The following is a 5,961-nucleotide window of genomic DNA, read 5'->3' on the forward strand; positions in this document are numbered from 1 at the left end:
AATTTACTCTGAATTTTGACAGTAAGAAGAAGAATGAAAATGCAAGGAGTAAATAAGAATAAGAATAAGAATTTTACTTATGATATGATGATGAGGCAAATCACTAGCAGACAACTGCCAAGAATGCAGGACTATTTTACTCTGCCTAAGAATATGCATGTCTTGTTTTCTGGTTATGGATATTGTGTAGTACTACATATCTTGTTTTTTTGTAATATAATGCTTACCAAAGGTTTCAATATTTTGCTGTTACCATTGTTCTTTGAGCATAATTCTTTTTCATTTCCTACTATCCTTATTCTAATTCTCTTAAATTGCTATGTTGTGTGTAATAGAATTAGATCTTGGATCTGCTAGTGGACTTTGGGAGTTTGTTTACCTGGCACCATTCAGTCAAGTAGCCATTCATGTGAACTTTTATTTTGTCCATATGAAAGCAGAGGACCATATGGTCTGTGGCCTTTCCATCCATCATTTACACTGTGAATCCAACACCAGTGGTGCTGCTTTGTTTCTGTGATCACATTGTGGTGCCCAGCACATTTGCCCCATCACTTCGTTACCCCTTTCTCCTGAAATGTTGATTAATTTCCGTTTCGGTTGAGATTGGGGCCCTCCTAGGTCAAGAAAATTAGCAAAGGTCATGCCCAATTTTCTTGACCTAGAAGGTGCCCGATTCTCAACCGAAACAAAAATTAATCAGCATGTATCTTGACATCAACCAATAGTAGTGATCTAGTGCTTTAGTGGTTGGATTAGTTTAGTATTTTTTCACACACTCAGACACCCTTGCTTGCCATGTGTGTGAGAGAGATAGTGAGAGGAGACAAGAAGAAGGGGGTTAGGAAGATGTTGCCTGCTCATCAAAGCTAACCATCTCCCCCTTTTCACCCCTTTTCCTTTCTCTTTTGTGGGTTGCAAGGAAGCTACTGGTTCCATCCCACAACACCTAGCAACAACACACTAACAGGTTCCATCCCAAAACACCTAGGCAATATCATAAACATCTCTCAATTGTTCCTTGACAATAACCATCTTTTTGGCGACATTCCTCGAGAATTAGGTTATTTGGTCAACTTAGAGATCTTGTTCCTTGACAATAACCAACTTTTTGACCAAACTTTTTTCCTATTTAGAGCGAAACATGGCCCACAACGATGAGGCCGGCGGTTCGGGCGGCAAGCAATTCTGGGAGCTGTCCCAGGAGATGGAGGAAGAACCTCACCGCTATGAGGACGCCGCGGAAGACACCGATCCTGACTACACAACCCCTAGTGGCGTCGGGGATGACACCACTGATGGTGCCGCCGAGGATGCCACCACTGATGATGGCGGCGCACGCACAGATGGCAGCCAACCGAAGAGGCAACGGAAGGACCGGCGCCCGAACGTGCTCGGCACCGTCAAGGAGGAATTTACTGAAGTGAACTCCGACGGGCATCCAACGGCGCCCAAACATGTAGTCAAGGGGTACTCGGTTCAGCTCGGGTGCATTCTCCGGAGCACCGTCTCGATCAACACCGAGAACCTAAGACATAAGGACCGAGGGAATTTGCGCTGCCTCCTCTTCACGAAGCTGCACGAACGATACAAGTTCCCCAATGAGTTTGCAAACACACGCCTCTCAGGGAATAAAGTGAACAGTGCCGCCCTCACGAGGATGAGCACGACCCTGTCTACATGGAGAAGCACGGTGAAGGCAATGATTGAAAAAGGTGATAGTTATGAGAAGATCAAGGCGAAATATCCTTTGATGAGCGAAGATGACTACAAGGAGTTCAAGATCAAGTGCGAGAGCAGCGCAACCTCCGAATCAAGTCAGTGGGGGAAAGAAATGCGACAGTTGAACTTAGGGGTCCACCAACTCGGTCCCGACGGTTATAGAGTGGCGGAGCCTATATGGGACAAGGAGGACGCGGAGCGTGCCGAGCAAGGCCTACCGCCCCGCTTCGAGAAATTCCCTGACAAGCAGACCAGGAACTTTGTCAGGGCCCGGTACAAGGAGGACCCGGTAACAAAGGAGCTTACCACGGATCCGAAGACCAAGGCGCTTGAGAAAGTTCTGGTAAGGAATACACCCCCGCGTAATTAGCTACATATATGGTTGCATTCTAGTTAATGAAGCCAAATTTCTAAATGGTTCACATTCCTTCCGCAGGAGGCTGAAAGCAGTAGCGCGGGGTCATCTCAGAGCTCCCCTTTTGACACCCCTTTAAATAGGGCGTTGAACGTAATGAAAAACAAGGATAAGCTCAGTAAGCCGTCGTCAGCTGGTCGTGTGGCCGGCAAAGGCTTGTCCACAAAATGGTCGTCATACTATACTACTGGTGGGCGAAAGGAGAAAAAGACCAACTCGGAAAGCCAGTCGCGCGAGGTTCAAGAACTCAAGGCACAAGTGGCGCGGATTCCGGAGATTGTCCAAGAGCAAGTGCAACAACAACTGGGAACAACGCTCACCGCCATTGTTCCTACCTTGATTCAGGGGCTGACGACGTGGATTGCGGGCGGCCAACAGGGGCCTCCCCCGGTTCCCAGCTTCACGGCCAGCAACTCGCACAACGCGCAGGCGGCGCCATTGGTGTCTCTAGCGGAGGCGGTATTCGTGTCTCCGGCGCCGGCACGGGCATTGGAGCTTAATGCACCTGGGTGTACGCCGGCCGGCACCTCGCCAGCAAGCGGCCCCTCCGTCAGTTGCACGCGCACGCCCGCCGTTGGCGGTGCCTCGACATTAGCCGAGCTCGACGGCATCACGGTAACTAAGCCTCTCGGCCGATGACTTCATCTCCTTGCCTTTGACTGGGCATCCCTGACGCCCTACATGTTTTCGTAGGGCGCCACCGATGTTCCTTGCACTCTCCTGCATTTCGTGGGTGGCGAGTTGGTCGATGTCGCCAAGGGCAGAATCGTTCAACCGGGCAACCGCGTGTTCCACGGTAATCCGATGCCACCCACCTTCTATAGGGTTGAACTGGTTCGGGTACTGCCAGGCTGCGACGAGTTATTACCTCCGATTCGACCCGCTGGGGCCGACGAAGATGATGTGATGACCCTCAGCGCCTGTGTAAGCTGGCCCCTGCTTTGGCCGAAGAGCCAGATTCGTTTGGGGGCGGGGGACACCACCCCACAGACAAGACCGCCAGTCGTGCCAGCGCCAAGCCATGGCAAGAACGCCGCAACGCTACCGGACCTGCCGGACATCCCTATGGCATAGGATCCGAACATGCATATGGCACAGGATCCAGACGACGACGACAACAACGACGGTACATTTACCAACGTCGATAAGTACTTTGCCGAACATGGGTACGGTGACGAGTTCTGCGGGCCTCCTTCTCAAGAACCCAACCCTCAAAAAGACGACCGCGATCTAGCTGGTACGGCGGAGAAACCCAATTGCAACAGACGTCGTCTGGCGTTCAGTTCTCAGGAGACGCCTCCAGCTGCCGCCTTCACCGAGCCTCAGATAGCTGAGGTGCCAAATATTATCAGCCCCAACACGCTCAAGAAGGCGGTCTGTGAGCGGAACTCGATCCCATTACAGCAGATCAAGAAGAAGGGACGGAAACGAAAGACTAACAAGGGCGCCAGTGCGAGCCAACCGGCACCGAGTACGATCCGTGCTCAGGACGGACCACCTTCACCTAAGGATATCTCGAGGAGGGTGCATGTGGCGGGTAGGCCGATGCTACCGACAAATATGCTCAATGCTGCAACCGGTGCTATGCGGAGTCTGCATGACAGTGTTCTTTCTTTGGAGAAGCGGCGTCTCAGAGAGAATGATGTGGCATACCCGGTTTTCGTGGCCAAGGTGCCAGAGGGCAAGGGCTTTGTGGATAGCGCCGTCGGGGGTACGATCGTCCTGCGATTTGATGACATCTTTGCTATGCTTAACCTTCATCCGCTGCACTACACCTTCGTTCGGCTGTTTTCGCTGAGTATGGATATGCGGATCATTAGAGACAAGACCCCGGACATTGTGATAGTCGACCCCTTCTAAATGCGTGCCAAGATCTTGGGCAGCGCTGGGGACCGGCAAGTCGCGAGTTCACACCTCGAAGGCGTCATTCTGGCAAACCCAGATAAGGATAACTTCCTCGTGCCTTACTTTCCCGAGTAAGTCATCTCCTAACCGCCCCGTAACATATGATTTCTTAGATTTTGATCGTTCTTTTTTTTCTAACATTCCGTGTTCTGTGCAGTGACACACATTGCACACTCATCCTCTTAAGCCCGAAATATTCCATGGCCACGTATCTCGACCCGGACCGTGACTCCAAGATAGACTACACAAATATCAAGAAAGTTCTTGATGATGCTCTCCCCGGCTACGCCGCATCTGGAGGCACCTTTAAGAGGCCAGTTCGTAGGTACGGCAGGCACGTGTTCACCCACAATACGACGTTCCCCTGCGTCAAGCAGCCGCCTGGCGGTCAGAAGGATGCCTACTACGCCATCCATCACATGCGGGCGATCGTGGACCATAATCACCTTCTGCTACCAAATAATCTCAAAGATTGGGCCGCAAGCTTGGGGGCAATCTAGGACGCGGACATCCGACAAGAATTCTTTCGCATCCAGTCGGAGTTTGTAGAAATCATCCATCAAGATGTCCTTCGTACCTCGGGGCAGTTCTACCTCAAATTTCAACCGTCCAACAGCGAGATAGACACAACGCTACAAATGCAGGCTGACAATGCCCGCGACTTCATGACCATCACGACAGACGGCGGCTTCATCCACGCTCTGGTCCCATGAGTCGAGTCGAAAGTTGTGATGCTATGTGTAGTTCTGAAACATTCATTAGCTCATGTTGTAATTAAACTGTAGTGAACTTGTATGTCTCTTTGGTTTGCACAGTCGTTCAACTTAGATGTAATCGATACTATTTGTTAGTAGGACCATGAATCATGCTATTAATGTCTTGCTTTTCTCTTCCGATCCTTTTGTTGCATACTTATATATTGCTTATGTGTTATCTGTTGTTTGGCTAGTGCATAGAGATGCCGTCGTATGTCCTGTACAAGGGTAAGGTTCCCGGAGTCTACGACGACTGGGAGGAGTGTCGGAGACAGGTTCACCGTTTCAGCGGTAACAGTTACAAAGGGTACACCACTAGGGCGGAGGCGGAATCTAGATACGCGCGCTATCTAGCGGGAGAGAGGAGGGAGCGTTGGAGGAACCGGATGAAGACCAGTTTCATCGCGATGATGCTCATCGTGATGACCACATCTCTCTTCTATGTGATGGTAGTTTAGATGATCGATATCGACTTGTAATGTGAAGACAAACTCGCTACTCGCGGTCTCGAGACTTGTAATGTTCTATCTTCGTTCGGTCTTTTGAATTCGGAGACTAATATGATGAATTGTATTCGGAGACTAATCTTCTATTGTATTCGATGAATCTGCTGTTGCTGTGTCCTGCTGCTTATTTTCTGTCCAATAATATATTTTGTAATCTGTGTAAAAATCAGAAAAGAAAAAAATAATAATCCCTAATATACATACTAATGGCGCATCACGCCAACGTGCGCCATTAGTATGCCAAAGGATACTAAGGGCGCATCCCAGAGCAGTGCGCCATTAGTATGCCAGAGGGTACTAATGGCGCATCACCCAGCAGTGCGCCATTAGTATGCCGAAGGGTACTAATGGCGCATCACACTGCAGTGCGCCATTAGTATGGCAAAGCACATGGGTATATATGGCCCCCTGGGAGGCATACTAATGGCGCACCGTGGCCTATACTAATGGCGCACTGCCCGGTGCGCCATTAGAGTACCAGATACTAATGGCGCACTAGTAAAAATTACTAGTGGCGTGATTCTAGTGGCGCACCAGTAGTAGGCAAAACTGGTGCGCCACTAGTAAGCCTTTTTCTAGTAGTGTTGGATTCAGATCGTATGCATATTAGATATGTGGAGGCGGCAGATGAGATCTGTGGTCGTTGATTAGATCGGCT

The 5,961-nt window shown here is 49.9% G+C and overlaps 1 pseudogene; it reads left to right on the forward strand.

Moving 5' to 3' along the window:
* Positions 1-2,233: 2,233 nt before the first annotated feature.
* On the forward strand, positions 2,234-5,590 carry LOC123145363 (uncharacterized; annotated as a pseudogene).
* The last annotated feature ends 371 nt before the right edge of the window (positions 5,591-5,961 follow it).

The sequence above is a fragment of the Triticum aestivum genome, chromosome 6D (assembly GCF_018294505.1).
Source record: "Triticum aestivum cultivar Chinese Spring chromosome 6D, IWGSC CS RefSeq v2.1, whole genome shotgun sequence".
In the NCBI taxonomy this organism is placed as follows: domain Eukaryota; kingdom Viridiplantae; phylum Streptophyta; class Magnoliopsida; order Poales; family Poaceae; genus Triticum; species Triticum aestivum.